Consider the following 16,277-nt stretch of genomic DNA (forward strand, 5'->3'; position numbering starts at 1 on the left):
GAATACCTTTAGGATATCTCTTTTCAGTTTTTCAGGAATGGATTTCTTTTCTCTATCGGTGCTTTCCTCTTTTTCTGAAGCTTCAAATAGCTTTAGGATATCTCTTTCCAGTTTTTCAGGAATGGATTTCTTTTCTCTTTCGATGCTTTGTTCTTTTTCTGAAGCTTCGAATACCTTTAGGATATCTCTTTTCAGTTTTTCAGGAATGGATTTCTTTTCTCTTTCGGTGCTTTCTTCTTTTTCTGAAGCTTCGAATACCTTTAGGATATCTCTTTCCAGTTTTTCAGGAATGGATTTCTTTTCTCTTTCGGTGCTTTCTTCTTTTTCTGAAGCTTCGAATACCTTTAGGATATCTCTTTCCAGTTTTTCAGGAATGGATTTCTTTTTTCTTTTGGTGCTTTCTTCTTTTTCTGAAGCTTCGAATACCTTTAGGATATCTCTTTCCAGTTTTTCAGGAATGGATTTCTTTTCTCTTTCGGTGCTTTCTTCTTTTTCTGAAGCTTCGAATACCTTTAGGATATCTCTTTTCAGTTTTTCAGGAATGGATTTCTTTTCTCTTTCGGTGCTTTCTTCTTTTTCTGAAGCTTCGAATACCTTTAGGATATCTCTTTCCAGTTTTTCAGGAATGGATTTCTTTTCTCTTTCGGTGCTTTCTTCTTTTTCTGAAGCTTCGAATACCTTTAGGATATCTCTTTTCAGTTTTTCAGGAATGGATTTCTTTTCTCTTTCGGTGCTTTCTTCTTTTTCTGAAGCTTCGAATACCTTTAGGATATCTCTTTTCAGTTTTTCAGGAATGGATTTATTTTCTCTTTCGGTGCTTTCTTCTTTTTCTGAAGCTTCGAATACCTTTAGGATATCTCTTTCCAGTTTTTCAGGAATGGATTTCTTTTCCCTTTCGGTGCTTTCTTCTTTTTCTGAAGCTTCGAATACCTTTAGGATATCTCTTTTCAGTTTTTCAGGAATGGATTTCTTTTTTCTTTCGATGCTTTCTTCTTTTTCTGAAGCTTCGAATACCTTTAGGATATCTCTTTCCAGTTTTTCAGGAATGGATTTCTTTTCTCTTTCGGTGCTTTCTTCTTTTTCTGAAGCTTCGAATACCTTTAGGATATCTCTTTTCAGTTTTTCAGGAATGGATTTATTTTCTCTTTCGGTGCTTTCTTCTTTTTCTGAAGCTTCGAATACCTTTAGGATATCCCTTTCCAGTTTTTCAGGAATGGATTTCTTTTCTCTTTCGGTGCTTTCTTCTTTTTCTGAAGCTTCGAATACTTTTAGGATATCTGTTTTCAGTTTTTCAGGAATAGATTTCTTTTCTCTTTCGGTGCTTTCTTCTTTTTCTGAAGCTTCGAATACCTTTAGGATATCTCTTTTCAGTTTTTCAGGAATGGAGATCTTTTCTCTTTCGGTGCTTTCTTCTTTTTCTGAAGCTTCGAATACCTTTAGGATATCTCTTTTCAGTTTTTCAGGAATGGATTTCTTTTCTCTTTCGGTGCTTTCTTCTTTTTCTGAAGCTTCGAATACCTTTAGGATATCTCTTTCCAGTTTTTCAGGAATGGATTTCTTTTCTCTTTCGGTGCTTTCTTCTTTTTCTGAAGCTTCGAATACCTTTAGGATATCTCTTTTCAGTTTTTCAGGAATGGATTTCTTTTCTCTTTCGGTGCTTTCTTCTTTTTCTGAAGCTTCGAATACCTTTAGGATATCTCTTTTCAGTTTTTCAGGAATGGATTTCTTTTCTCTTTCGGTTCTTTCTTCTTTTCCTGAAGCTTCGAATACCTTTAGGATATCTCTTTCCAGTTTTTCAGGAATGGATTTCTTTTCTCTTTCGGTGCTTTCTTCTTTTTCTGAAGCTTCGAATACCTTTAGGATATCTCTTTCCAGTTTTTCAGGAACGGATTTCTTTTCTCTTTCGGTGCTTTCTTCTTTTTCTGAAGCTTCGAATACCTGTAGGATATCTCTTTTCAGTTTTTCAGGAATGGATTTCTTTTCTCTTTCGGTGCTTTCTTCTTTTTCTGAAGCTTCGAATACCTTTAGGATATCTCTTTTCAGTTTTTCAGGAATGGATTTCTTTTCTCTTTCGGTGCTTTCTTCTTTTTCTGAAGCTTCGAATACCTTTGGGATATCTCTTTTCAGTTTTTCAGGAATGGATTTCTTTTCTCTTTCGGTGCTTTCTTCTTTTTCTGAAGCTTCAAATACCTTTAGGATATCTCTTTTCAGTTTTTCAGGAATGGATTTCTTTTCTCTTTCGGTGCTTTCTTCTTTTTCTGAAGCTTCGAATACCTTTAGGATATCTCTTTCCAGTTTTTCAAAAATAGATGGTATTTCTTTATCGATGGATTTTTCTTTTTCTGAAGCTGCAAATGCCTTAAAGATATCTGGTACCCAATTTTCAAAAATAGATTGTATTTCATCTTTTATGAATTGTTCTTTTCCAGCCTCGAAAAACTCTTTTTCAGCTTCAGCAGGCTCTTTCGAGAGGTCATTAGAGGCAAATTTAGCTCCATTTTTACCTCTTATCTGACTAAATCTGTTCTTATTACTTTGAGAAATAAGTTTTTCTTCCTTCTCAGTAACCTTCTGGGATTTCTCTTGACCGTCATTCCTTTTCAATTCCTTATTAATGGAATTGACTGTGCTCTTCCTGCCATAATGAGCAGTGGGATCTTCTTCGCCCTCATTTGGAGCTTCTTTTACTCGAGTCTCTTTTTCTTTGCTACTTTTAGCAGTAATAGCTGATTTGGGTTTACTTCTCGTAGTTGAAAGAGAGTTAAGCCCTTCTTTATCTATGGTATTCATTTTATGCTCTATAGAATATCACTGTATATGATTGACTGAATTAATGATTGCCTCAGTCTGAGGAATCCAATATATACTCTAATTGACGTCATTGTGTCAAACGGCTGTGTTGTTTATACGATAACGTCACAAATATAAAAGACTGCTTGCAGGAATGCAATCATAGTAACGTTATATTAAAAATATTATTGTAATATTGCAATGACGTCATCTACTACGCTGCCTAAGTACAAAAATGAACAAAAATCAATTGTAAAAACCATACATAAAAAAAAACAGACAATAGGTGCTAGCTAATGTAAATGAATAAATATAACTTAAACCGAATGAAACTTGAATTGAATATAGAAATCAAGCCAAAACAAACAAAATTACTACGAACAAACTTTGGCTACTGCCCTTTTCCCTGCCTGTAAAAGTCTAATACCCAATGCGTCATTTGCGATTTACTGAAAACTATATGCGTCCTGAACAGTTCTTAGAAAGAACAACCATAATGCAAAGGTAGCTTTAGTAGGTGATTAAATAAAAAAAAACAAGTTTTTTTTAACTGAAAGTAAGGAGCGACATTAAAACTGAAAACGAACAGAAATTACCCCCTATATGAAAGGGGATGCTCCCTCTTCAACGCCTTGCTCTTTGCGCTAAAGTTTGACTCTTTCTCTCAACTCTACTTTTTAAAACAGTAAAAACTTTAGCGTAAAGAGCAGGGCGTTGAAGAGGGAGCATCCCCTTTCATATAGGGGGTAATTTTTGTTCGTTTTCAGTTTTAATGTCGCCCCTTACTTTCAGTTAAAAAAACTCCGCAGATGAATAATTAAAGCGAAATTTGCATTTTTATTTATTTGGCTAAATGGCTTTCCCATAGTTTTGATCGAATGATTTTGAGAAAAAAGGAGGGAGAGGAGGCCCAGTTGCCTTCCAATTTTGTGGGTACTTAAAAAGGCAACTAGAACTTTTAGTTTTTACGAACGTTTTCATTAGTAAAAGATATACGTAACTTACGAATTAGCTTACGTAACAAACTTCTATATTCGTATGTTTTTATTACGTATATGAGAGGGTTCGGGGCCTAGGTGCCCTCCAATTTTTTTGGTCACTTAAAAAGGGCACTAGAACTTTTCATTTCCATTCCAATGAGCCCTCTCACAAAATTCTAGGACCACTGGGTCGATACGATCACCCCTGGGAAAAAAAACAAACAAACAAATAAACACGCATCCGTGATTTGTCTTCTGGCAAAAAATACAAAATTCCACATTTTTGTAGATAGGAGCTTGGAACTTGTACAGTAGAGTTCTCTGATACGCTGAATCTGATGTTGCGATTTTCGTTAAGATTCTATAACTTTTAGGGGATGTTTCCCCCTATTTTCTAAAATAGGGCAAATTTTCTCAGGCTCGTAACTTTTGATGGGTAGGACTAAACTTGATGAAACTTATATATTTAAAATGCGATTCTTTTGATGTAACTATTGGTATCAAAATTCTGTTTTTTAGAGTTTCGGTTACTATTGAGCCGGGTCGCTCCTTACTACAGTTCGTTACCACGAACTGTTTGATTTGTGTTTTTTTTTGTGTTTTTTTTTCTTGTGTTTTTCTTTTTATCAAGACTTGGACTCTACGATAATAATTATGTAAATCTGAAAAAATGCTTTGACTATTACCATCAGATTTGCCATCTCTTAGCTCTCTCTATTTAGTTCAGGATAAAAAATAAAAAATAAAAAAAAAACCTTTCTGAAATGCAATTTACTTATTTTGAAAATGCTACTCTCATTTGAGGTTTCAGCCAAAACTGTGGAAACTTTTGAGTATAGACTCAATTCAATTTTTTTTACTGTATAATTAATACCCAAATCTTTCTGAAGGATTTCTGCTATCTCTTTATAATATCCCATATGATAAAAGTTACAGGGGTCGTAATTTCTGTCACTATCATCACACAGCAAATCTTGGCAATCAAATTGCTGCTTGGATACAAAACGAAGTTTGTTTCTTGCCCTTCTAAACTAGTCATACTAAAAGGATCATAAGTTCTTTGTGGTTTCTCTGTTCTGTCGACCAAATTCCCTGTTTTTGTGGTCCTAATTCATTGATCATCTCATGCTTAACAAATTCTTGAGAAAAATACTTTTCAGAATTTATACTGATTCCATCCTTCTCTTTATGAGAATTAATACTGATTTCATCCTTTTCTTTATAATCTTCTTGGAATCTTTTTTTAATACTTTTCTCAACGACTTCGACGTCGCTTTTCTTTATATTACTGTTTGTAGAATTATTCAGATGGGTAGTTTCTGTTGTTTTAGTAGCTTGTTCATTAATCTCTAATACCTCATGAATTAGATTTTCTTTACCTTGTTTATATAACTTGTCAATATTGCTTTCCTGAATTTCATTTTTTTGTAAAGTCATCTTGTTTTATGCTGTTTTTTTTTCTGATTTAGAGAATTCAGTCTTTTGAGATATAATAACTTCTGATAGCTTATTGCTCATTTGCTGTTCTTCTATTGGATTGAAAGCTTTATTACCATCACTCTTTTTTGTATTATTATTTTCTACTTGGACAATATTCTATTTATTGCTTGCTTTGATTGTTTGAATATATATATATATATATATATATATATATATATATATATATATATATATATATATATATATATATATATATATATATATATATATATATATATACATTTGAAACTTTTAAATTTGCTTTTTCAGAGCTTGTAGCATCAAACTAACAATTAATATGCTAAAATAACGAATTCAGCTATGAAATAGCCTTTTTTCATAATTTTTAGTGGGAGGAGGGGAAATAAAAATGTAAATTTTTGCGTCACAGTTGCTAGCTTTTCAAGGGGTGACCCTGATACCAAAAAGGAAGAGGGACTTTTCCATATCCTTTCCCCATTATGTGCCTTTGTGGATGGATGCATATATAGCATGCAATTCATTAGCAAATCAAAGCGATCCCTCAATTGTCAAAGCTCTAGGAAAAGGGGAAGGGCCAGTTTAAAACAAATCTCACAATCAAACTCTTCCTGTTAAGAACGACATTAACCAGAAACCTATTACTTTCAAGCTATAAATGTGGTTACAATCTGCGACTTTTAAGGTCCAGTAAGGTGCAACTATTGATAAACAAGGAAATTAGAGGATGTGTTTTCTACCACTTCTAATACCGGTTTTTTCTAAACTTCAAAAACAACACTTTTGCCAGAATTTAAAGAAAAGAAAAATGAAGCTGCTTTATTTTTGACACCCAGGAAGTATTCTTCCTGGGTTTATGCTCGAGAAAAACGAGCATAAAACCATAATGCAAAAGAAATTTTTCATTAGCATACTTCTCCCGTTTTTCCACAGATAAATTGTTAATATTCTCTATTTCAATTTTCCTTTTCTTCTCTATTTCAATTTTCTTTTTCTTCTCTATTTCAATTATCTTTTATCGGTAAAGATAAATTAAAGACGTGTTAAAGAGGTATCAAACTTTAAATTGTTTAACATTCCCTTGGGGCGTAAGCGCCCATTTAGAAAACCCGGGGTTTACGTCCAAAGCGCATCTTACCTGTTTTGGATCAACAACATCCGCCAAGGGTTCAGCAACAGCAACTTTTCGAATAGATGACATATTGAATCCATAAACGTCGTCCCACCAATTGATCTTATCGTCTTTATACTGTCGGTCTTCAATAGCCTGTAGAAGTAAAATAACTTTTTTAGGTTATTCAAGGACAATTTTATTTAAACGTTTAAACATATATATATCATGAAAAGAGAAATCACCAATGCTACAGCACAAACACAAATATATATATATATAAAAATAAAATATATATAAATATATATATTAAAAATAATATATATATATATATATATATATATATATATATATATATATATATATATATATATATATATTATATACTAGCTGTTGGGGTGGCGCTTCGCGCCATCCCAACAATTAGTTGGTGGGGGCGCTTCGCGCCCCTCCCAAGCCCCCCCGCGTGCGTAAGTCGTTACGCGCCATTGTAGTTGTGTCCCTATGTCCCACCTGTGAATATATATATATATATATATATATATATATATATATATATATATATATATATATATATATATATATATATATATATATATTTAACTACGTAAAACTTGCGATTATACAACATTCTTTGCTGTTCCATTGTCTGTGCATATAAATAGATTGTCAGGTTTACCGACTCTTGAACATGCAACATATAATGGTCCATGGGAAAACAATCCGTATTCAGATAAATACCTCATGATTCTAATGATTGCCCTTGAGCTTTGTTGATGGTGATTGCTAATCGACCATTCCCTGTGTCGTCGTCGTCATTTATATACCTCCCTGTGCCCCCCGGCGTCCCCGTTGTAGTTGTGTCCCGGTGTCCCAGTCTGTGATTTCTCTTTGAGTGTCCCGGGCGTCATTTATATTCCTTGTGTCCCGGTCGTCATTTGTGTCCCGGTGTCCCGGTCTGTATATACCTTCGTTTTTGAATTGGTCTTTTTTTTAGTTTTTAGTTTTTTACCTTTTTTTAGTTTTTTTAGTTATACCTCATGATTCTAATGATTGCCCTTGAGCTTTGTTGATGGTGATTGCTAATCGAACATTCCCTGTGTCCCCGTCGTCATTTACATATCCCCCTGTGCCCCCCGGCGTCCCCGTTGTAGTTGTGTCCCTGTGTCCCGGTCGTCATTTATATTCCCTGTGTCCCGGTCGTCATTTGTATCCCGGTGTCCCGGTCTGTATATACATTCGTTTTTTTAGTTTTGTTTTTCTCCTTTATTTTTCATTTTTTTCCTTTTTTCTTTTTTTTCTTTTTTAGTTTTTTAGCTTTTTTATTTTTTTATTAGTTTTTAGTTTTTTTCTTTTTAGTTTTTTGTAGTTTTTACCTTTTTTTAGTTTTTTTTTACTTATGTCCTGGTCGTCATTTATACTCCCTGTGTCCCGGTCGTCATTTGTGTCCTGGTGCTTTTTTTGATGGTGATTGCTAATCGAACATTCCTTGTGTCCCGGTCGCTTTCTCTTTGAGTGTCGTCATTTATATTCCCTATGTGCCGGTGTCCCGGTCGTCATTTGTGTCCCGATTTCCCGGTCTGTAATTTCGTCAGTCGAAAACATGACGTCAGTCAACACACAAACATGACGTCACCCGACAGACCCACACACACACAGACAACTTATCTATATATATAAAAATAAGTTGTCTGTGGATGTGTCTGTCAGGTGACGTCATGTTTGTGTGTTGACTGACGTCATGAAGTCAGTTGTCGTCATTTTTGTTTGACGGTGACGTCATTAAAGATATTTAAGACATGCGTTCACGTAGAAATCTATTAATGTTTAACTTTAAAATGCCTGATGAACTTACAATGGCAACAGCCGAGGAAGATGCTCAAAGAGTCTATGCCAAAAAACTTGCTGCTGATAGAGAAAGTCAGAAAAGAAAGCGTGCCGAGGAATCAAAAGAACAGCAAGGAAACAGGCTTGACGCTGATAGAGAAAGAAAGAACAGAAAGCGTGCCGAGGAATCAAAAGAACAACAAGGAAACAGGCTTGAGGCTGATAGAGAAAGAAAGAACAGAAAGCGTGCCGAGGAATCAAAAGAACAGCAAGGAAACAGGCTTGAGGCTGATAGAGAAAGAAAGAACAGAAAGCGTGCCGAGGAACTACCAGAGCAACGCGGAAGCAGACTTGCTGCTAAAAGAGAAAGTGAAAAGAGAAGGCGTGCCGAGGAATTACAAGAACAGCAAGAAATCAGGCTTGCTGCTGATAGAGAAAGTAAGAAAAGAAAGCGTGCCGAGGAATCACAAGAACAGCAAGAAATCAGGCTTGCTGCTGATAGAGAAAGTAAGAAAAGAAAGCGTGCCAAGGAATCAGAGCAACCTGAAAGTTATCGCCTGGCATTCAGGTACAACCCAGTCGATGATTATAGCTTGAGTAGATGTGTTCAAATCGGGACAATGTCTAAAATTTGTCCCTATTGCAAGGCCTTGAAATTCAATGGTGAAACAATGGGAATGTGTTGCGCCTCAGGAAAAGTTAAACTTCCTCTATTGGCTGCACCACCAGAGCCATTGAAGACTTTCCTTACTGGAACTACGTCAGAATCTAAGCGTTTTTTGTCACAAATCAGAAAATACAACTCATGTTTCCAAATGACGTCGTTTGGAGCCCAAATCGAAAATCCAGATCAATTTATGTCTACTTTCAAAGTAAAAGGGCAAATTTATCATAGAGCAGGTCTCTTCTACCATTCTCAGGCGAGAATCATAAATTTTTACAATTGTACTTCATCAGTGATAGAAATTCTGAATTGAATGCACGTTGCGAAATTTCTCCCAACGTTGAAAGGACAATCGTTTCCCAATTGCAACATCTTTTCCACGAAAATAATAATTTAGTGCGTCTGTTCAAAACAGCCATCGATTTGATGCCTACTGATACGCATAAAATTGTTATTTCCGCTGACAAAACGCCTCCTGGCCAACATGTGCGTAGATACAATGCTCCAACTATCGACGAAGTGGCAATCGTTATGGTTGGTGATCAGTTTTTACCTCGAGATATTATTCTTCATAAGCGAAACGCTCAGTTGTTCAGAATTGCTGAAACTCATCGATGCTACGATGCCCTACAATATCCTATCATTTTTTGGGATGGAGCCGACGGCTATCACTTTAACATTAAATTGATGAATCCAGCCACTAACAAAGAAATGAATAAGAAATGCAGTGCAATGCATTATTATTCCTATAGACTAATGATTCGGCAGGATGAAGAAAATTATATTTTAAAATGCCGTGAATTGTTTCACCAATTTGTCGTTGATATGTATGCTAAAATTGAATCAGAACGTTTGCTATATATCCGCCTGAATCAGACCAAGCTCCGCTCTGAACAATACATTCATTTGCGAGATGCAGTTTAAAATGACGGTAATACCACAAACGTTGGAAGATTAACAATTTTACCTTCGTCATATGCTGGCAGTCCCCGTCATATGCATGAATATGCTCAAGATGCTATTGCGTATGTTCGTCTCTATGGTCGTCCAGTTTTATTTATTACATTTACATGTAATCAATCTTGGGACGAGATACTGCAGCTTTTTTTTCAAGGACAATCGGCGGTTCATAGGCATGACATTACGGCCCGTGTCTTCCGGCAAAAGTTGAAATCACTGATAAACTACATAGTAAAACTTGAAGTGTTTGGGTCAGTGCGATGCTGGATGTACTCAGTGGAATGGCAAAAACGAGGTTTGCCACACGCACATATACTAATCTGGCTACATAAAAAAATTACTTCGAACGAAATTGATGATGTGATTTCCGCTGAAATACCTGATAAAAATGTCGATAAGGGGTTACATGATATTATTGTAAAAAATATGATACATGGACCTTGCAGTGCACTGAACGAAAATTCACCATGCATGGCCAAAGGAAGGTGCACAAAGCAATATCCTCGACTTTTAGTATCAAACACAATTACTGGCAATGATGGTTACCCACAATATAGAAGAAGATCTACTGAAGATGGCGGTAAAACAGCAATAATAAAGAAGCGTAACGGTACCACCATCGAAGTAGATAACCAGTGGGTTGTTCCATATTCCCCATTATTATCAAAAACATTTAATGCACACATAAACGTTGAATACTGTAACTCCGTAAAGGCAATCAAATGCATATGTAAATACGTCAACAAAGGCAGTGACATGGCAGTTTTTGGCTTGCAGCCCGAAATCAAAGATATCGACGAAATCATACAATATCAGGCTGGAAGATACATAAGCAGTAATGAAGCTGTTTGGCGAATTCTTTCATTTCCGATACATGAACGTAGTCCAGCTGTTGTTCACTTAGCGGTACATTTACAACGTGTTTCAACGTGTTTATTTCACGGAAACCAACGTGCAACAAAGAGTCCTGAATCCACCGGATACAACATTAACAGCTTTTTTTCGCTTTGCAAAAATGATTCTTTTGCAAAAAAACTGCTGTATACTGAAGTGCCTTCGTATTACACGTGGAATACTAAAAATAAAGTATTTGAACGTCGAAAACAGGGTAAGTCAGTCGACGGCCAACCTACCATCTTCAAAGATACCACGATAGGAAGACTCTACACCGTTCACCCCAATCAACATGAATGCTTCTTTCTACGCCTGCTTTTGGTGAATGTACCCGGTCCGACATCGTTTGAGTATTTGAGAACTGTAAACGGTACTATACATGACACTTACCGTAGTGCATGCCAAGCTCTGAATTTATTGGAGAATGACCAACACTGGGATAACTGCATCAATGACGCGTGCGAAACGTCAACCCCAAGTCAAATTCGTGCATTGTTTGGCATCATTTTAACAACTTGCTCTCCATCAGCTCCTACAGAGTTATGGGAAAAATATAAGTCAAAAATGTCCGAAGATATACTCCATCGAAAACAGTTAGAGACGTTAGATATGACTTTTGATTTTACATCAGAAATTTATAACTACACTTTAGTTATTATAGAAGATTTGTGCGTACGTATGGCAAACAAACCTCTTCAGGATTTGGGAATGCCTTCACCTAACCGTATCGCTGCTGATTCGACATGTGTAGAATTGGATCGTGAACAAAGTTACAGTACGAGTGATCTATTGTCGTATGTACAAAATAACATTTCCAAGTTAACGTCGGAACAAAAAGACATTTATGATACGATAATGCATTGTGTCGATAACAACGTTGGAGAAATTTTCTTTTTGGATGCGCCAGGAGGTACTGGTAAAACATTTGTGATAAAACTGATTCTGGCATCAATTCGATCAAAAAATGATATAGCGTTGGCAATTGCGTCGTCCGGAATAGCCGCAACATTGCTGCCTGGTGGAAGAACTGCTCATTCCGCTTTGAAATTGCCTCTGAATTTGCATTCTACAGAAACTCTCACGTGCAATATTTCCAAATCATCTGGGATGGGTAAAGTATTGCAGCAATGCAAACTTATTATTTGGGATGAGTGCACAATGGCACACAAAAAATCGCTAGAGGCTCTGGATCAATGCTTGAAAGATTTGAGAGGGAAGTCGAAACCCTTTGGCAGCACATTATTATTGCTTGCGGGAGATTTCAGGCAAACATTACCTATAATACCTAGATCAACTCCTGCAGACGAAATGAATGCTTGCCTGAAAAATTCTAATTTATGGGCACACGTAAAAATATTAAAATGAACTACAAATATGCGTGTCCGATTGCAAAACGATGACTCTGGTCAAACATTTTCAGATCAATTGCTGGCAATTGGAAACGGAAAGCTCCCAGTAGACTCAATTTCAGGACGTATACAACTACCTGTTGATTTCTGTAATTTAGTGACGTCCAAAAATGAATTGATTGAAAAAGTATTTCCGAATATTCTAAAAAATTATAAAAATAATAAATTGCTAAGTGAAAGAGCGATTCTCGCACCCAAAAATATAGACGTCCACGAAATCAACAATATTGTTTTTACCAAGATTCGAGACCAGGCAGTCCTTTACAAGTCAGTCGACACAGTTTTGGAACCAAATGAAGCGGTTAATTATCCATCTGAATTTTTAAATTCCATAGATCTTTCAGGGTTTCCACCACACGTGCTACAACTAAAAATAGGCGTACCAATAATACTTTTAAGAAATATCAACCCACCAAAGCTTTGCAATGGCACTCGACTTGCCGTAAAAAAAAAAACAATGGAAAACTTAACAGAGGCCACAATCTTGACAGGGCCTTTTGAGGGTGAGGCTGTTCTTATTCCTCGCATTCCCATGATTCCAACGGATCTGCCTTTTCAATTTAAAAGATTGCAATTCCCAATTCGATTAGCATTTGCAATCACCATTAACAAAGCTCAAGGTCAATCATTAGAAAAATGTGGTATAGATCTTAATACTGATTGTTTTTCCCATGGACAATTGTACGTTGCATGTTCGAGGGTCGGTAAACCTGACAATCTATTTATATGCAGCGACAATTGGACAGCGAAGAATGTTGTATATTCGCAAGTTTTACGCAGTTAATTTGTATTGCATCTATCTATCTATCTATCTATATAAAAACGAGTTGTGTGTATGCATGTTTGTTTGTTTGTAAAAAGAGCGTTTGCATATGACGTCATTATTAGTACATACGGCTTTGTATATGCACAGACAATGGGAAAGCCAAGAATGTTGTATATTCGCAATTTTTACGTAGTTTGAAACACATATATAAATCTATCTATATTCACAGGTGGGACACAGGGACACAACTACAATGGCGCGTAACTAATATGGCGCGTAACGACTTACGCGCGCGGGGGGGATTGGGGGGGCGCGAAGCGCCCCACCAACTAGGTGTTGGGGTGGCGCGAAGCGCCACCCCAACAGCTAGTAAAAGTATAAGAATATAAAAGTTTGTTACGTAAGTTAATTCTTAAGTTACGTATATTTTTTACTAATAAAAACGTTCGTTGAATATTAAAAGTTCTAGTAGCCTTTTTAAGTAACCGAAAAATTGGAGGGCAGCTAGGCCTCCTTCCCCACCCCTTATTTCTCAAAATCGTCTGATCAAAACTAAGAGAAAGCCATTTAGCCAAAAAAAATTAACATACTAATTTCATTTCAATAATTTATGTGCGGAGAGCCAAAATCAAACATGCATTAATTCAAAAACGTTCAGAAATTAAATAAAAAAAACTAGTTTTTTTAACTGAAAGTAAGGAGCGACATTAAAACTTAAAACGAACAGAAATTACTCCGTATATGAAATGGGTTGTCCCCTCCGCAGTCCCACGCTCTTTACGCTAAAGTTTTTAGTTGTTTTGAAAAGTAGAATTGTGGCAAAGAGTCAAACTTTAGCGTAAAGAGCGTGGGACTGCGGAGGGGACAACCCATTTCATATACGGAGTAATTTCTGTTCGTTTTAAGTTTTAATGTCGCTCCTTACTTTCAGTTAAAAAAACTAGTTTTTTTTTATTTAATGGCAAACAAACCTCTTCAGGATTTGGGAATGCCTTCACCTAACCGTATCGCTGCTGTTTCGACATGTGTAGAATTGGATCGTGAACAAAGTTACAGTACGAGTGATCTATTGTCGTATGTACAAAATAACATTTCCAAGTTAACGTCGGAACAAAAAGACATTTATGATACGATAATGCATTGTGTCGATAACAACGTTGGAGAAATTTTCTTTTTGGATGCGCCAGGAGGTACTGGTAAAACGTTTGTGATAAAACTGATTCTGGCATCAATTCGATCAAAAAATGATATAGCTTGGCAATTGCGTCGTCCGGAATAGCCGCAACATTGCTGCCTGGTGGAAGAACTGCTCATTCCCCTTTGAAATTGCCTCTGAATTTGCATTCTACAGAAACTCCCACGTGCAATATTTCCAAATCATCTGGGATGGGTAAAGTATTGCAGCAATGCAAACTTATTATTTGGGACGAGTGCACAATGGCTCACAAAAAAATCACTCGAGGCTCTGGATCAATGTTTGAAAGATTTGCGAGGGAATTCAAAACCCTTTGGCAGCACATTAATATTGCTTGCGGGAGATTTCTGGCAAACATTACCTATAATACCTAGATCAACTCCTGCAGACGAAATGAATGCTTGCCTGAAAAATTCTAATTTATGGGCACACGTAAAAACATTAAAACTAACTACAAATATGCGTGTCCGATTGCAAAACGATGACTCTGGTCAAACATTCAGATCAGTTGCTGGCAATTGGAAACGGAAAGCTCCCAGTAGACTCAATTTCAGGACTATACAACTACCTGCTGATTTCTGTAATTTAGTGACGTCCAAAAATGAATTGATTGAAAAAGTATTTCCGAATATTCTAAAAAATTATAAAAATAATAAATGGCTAAGTGAAAGAGCGATTCTCGCACCCAAAAATATAGACGTCCACGAAATCAACAATATCGTTTTGACCAAGATTCGAGACCAGGCAGTCCTTTACAAGTCAGTCGACACAGTTTTGGAACCAAATGAAGCGGTTAATTATCCATCTGAATTTTTAAATTCCGTGGATCTTTCAGGGTTTCCACCACACGTGCTACAACTAAAAATAGGCGTACCAATAATACTTTTAAGAAATATCAACCCACCAAAGCTTTGCAATGGCACGCGACTTGCCGTAAAAAAAAAAACAATGGAAAACCTAATAGAGGCCACAATCTTGACAGGACCTTTTGAGGGTGAGGCTGTTCTTATTCCTCGCATTCCCATGATTCCAACGGATCTGCCTTTTCAATTTAAAAGATTGCAATTCCCAATTCGATTAGCATTTGCAATCGCCATTAACAAAGCTCAAGGTCAATCATTAGAAAAATGTGGTATAGATCTTAATACTGATTGTTTTTCCCATGGACAATTGTACGTTGCATGTTCGAGGGTCGGTAAACCTGACAATCTATTTATATGCAGCGACAATTGGACATCGAAGAATGTTGTATATTCGCAAGTTTTACGCAGTTAATTTGTATTGTATCTATCTATCTATATAAAAACGAGTTGTGTGTATGCATGTTTCTTTGTTTGTAAAAAGAGCGTTTGCATATGACGTCATTATTAGTACATACGGCTTTGTATATGCACAGACAATGGGAAAGCCAAGAATGTTGTATATTCGCAATTTTTACGTAGTTTGAAACACATATATAAATCTAGCTATATTCACAGATGGGACACAGGACACAACTACAATGGCGCGTAACTAATATGCCGCGTAACGACTTACGCGCGCGGGGGGGGGGGGCTTGGGGGGCGCGAAGCGCCCCGCAAACTAGGTGTTGGGGTGGCGCGAAGCGCCACCCCAACAGCTAGTCTATATATATATTTTTTTATATATAGATGTGCCGGTGTCCCGGTCGTCATTTGTGTCCCGATGTCCCGGTCTGTGATTTCGTCAGTCGAAAACATGACGTCAGTCGACACACAAACATGACGTCAGTCGACAGACACACACACACACACACACACAGACAACTTATTTATATATTATACTAGCTGTTGGGGTGGCGCTTCGCGCCACCCCAACACCTAGTTTGTGTGGGCGCTTCGCGCCCCCCCCAAGCCCCCCCGCGCGCGTAAGTCGTTACGCGCCATATTAGTTACGCGCCATTGTAGTTGTGTCCCTATGTCCCACCTGCGAATATAGATATATATATATATATATATATATATATATATATATATATATATATATATATATATATATATATATATATATATATATTTTTAACTACGTAAAACTTGCGAATATACAACATTCTTTGCTGTCCCATTGTCTGTGCATATAAATAGATTGTCAGGTTTACCGACTCTTGAACATGCAACATATAATGGTCCATGGGAAAACAATCCGTATTCAGATCTATACCTCATGATTCTAATGATTGCCCTTGAGCTTTGTTGATGGTGATTG

At 36.5% G+C, this 16,277-nt stretch overlaps 1 protein-coding gene across 9 annotated transcripts in view; it reads left to right on the forward strand.

The window, feature by feature from the left end:
- Positions 1 to 16,277, forward strand: part of LOC136037117 (disks large 1 tumor suppressor protein-like) — a 328,881-nt gene that overhangs the window by 298,181 nt on the left and 14,423 nt on the right. The window lies entirely within an intron of this gene.

The sequence above is a fragment of the Artemia franciscana genome, chromosome 16, assembly GCF_032884065.1.
Source record: "Artemia franciscana chromosome 16, ASM3288406v1, whole genome shotgun sequence".
NCBI lineage: Eukaryota > Metazoa > Arthropoda > Branchiopoda > Anostraca > Artemiidae > Artemia > Artemia franciscana.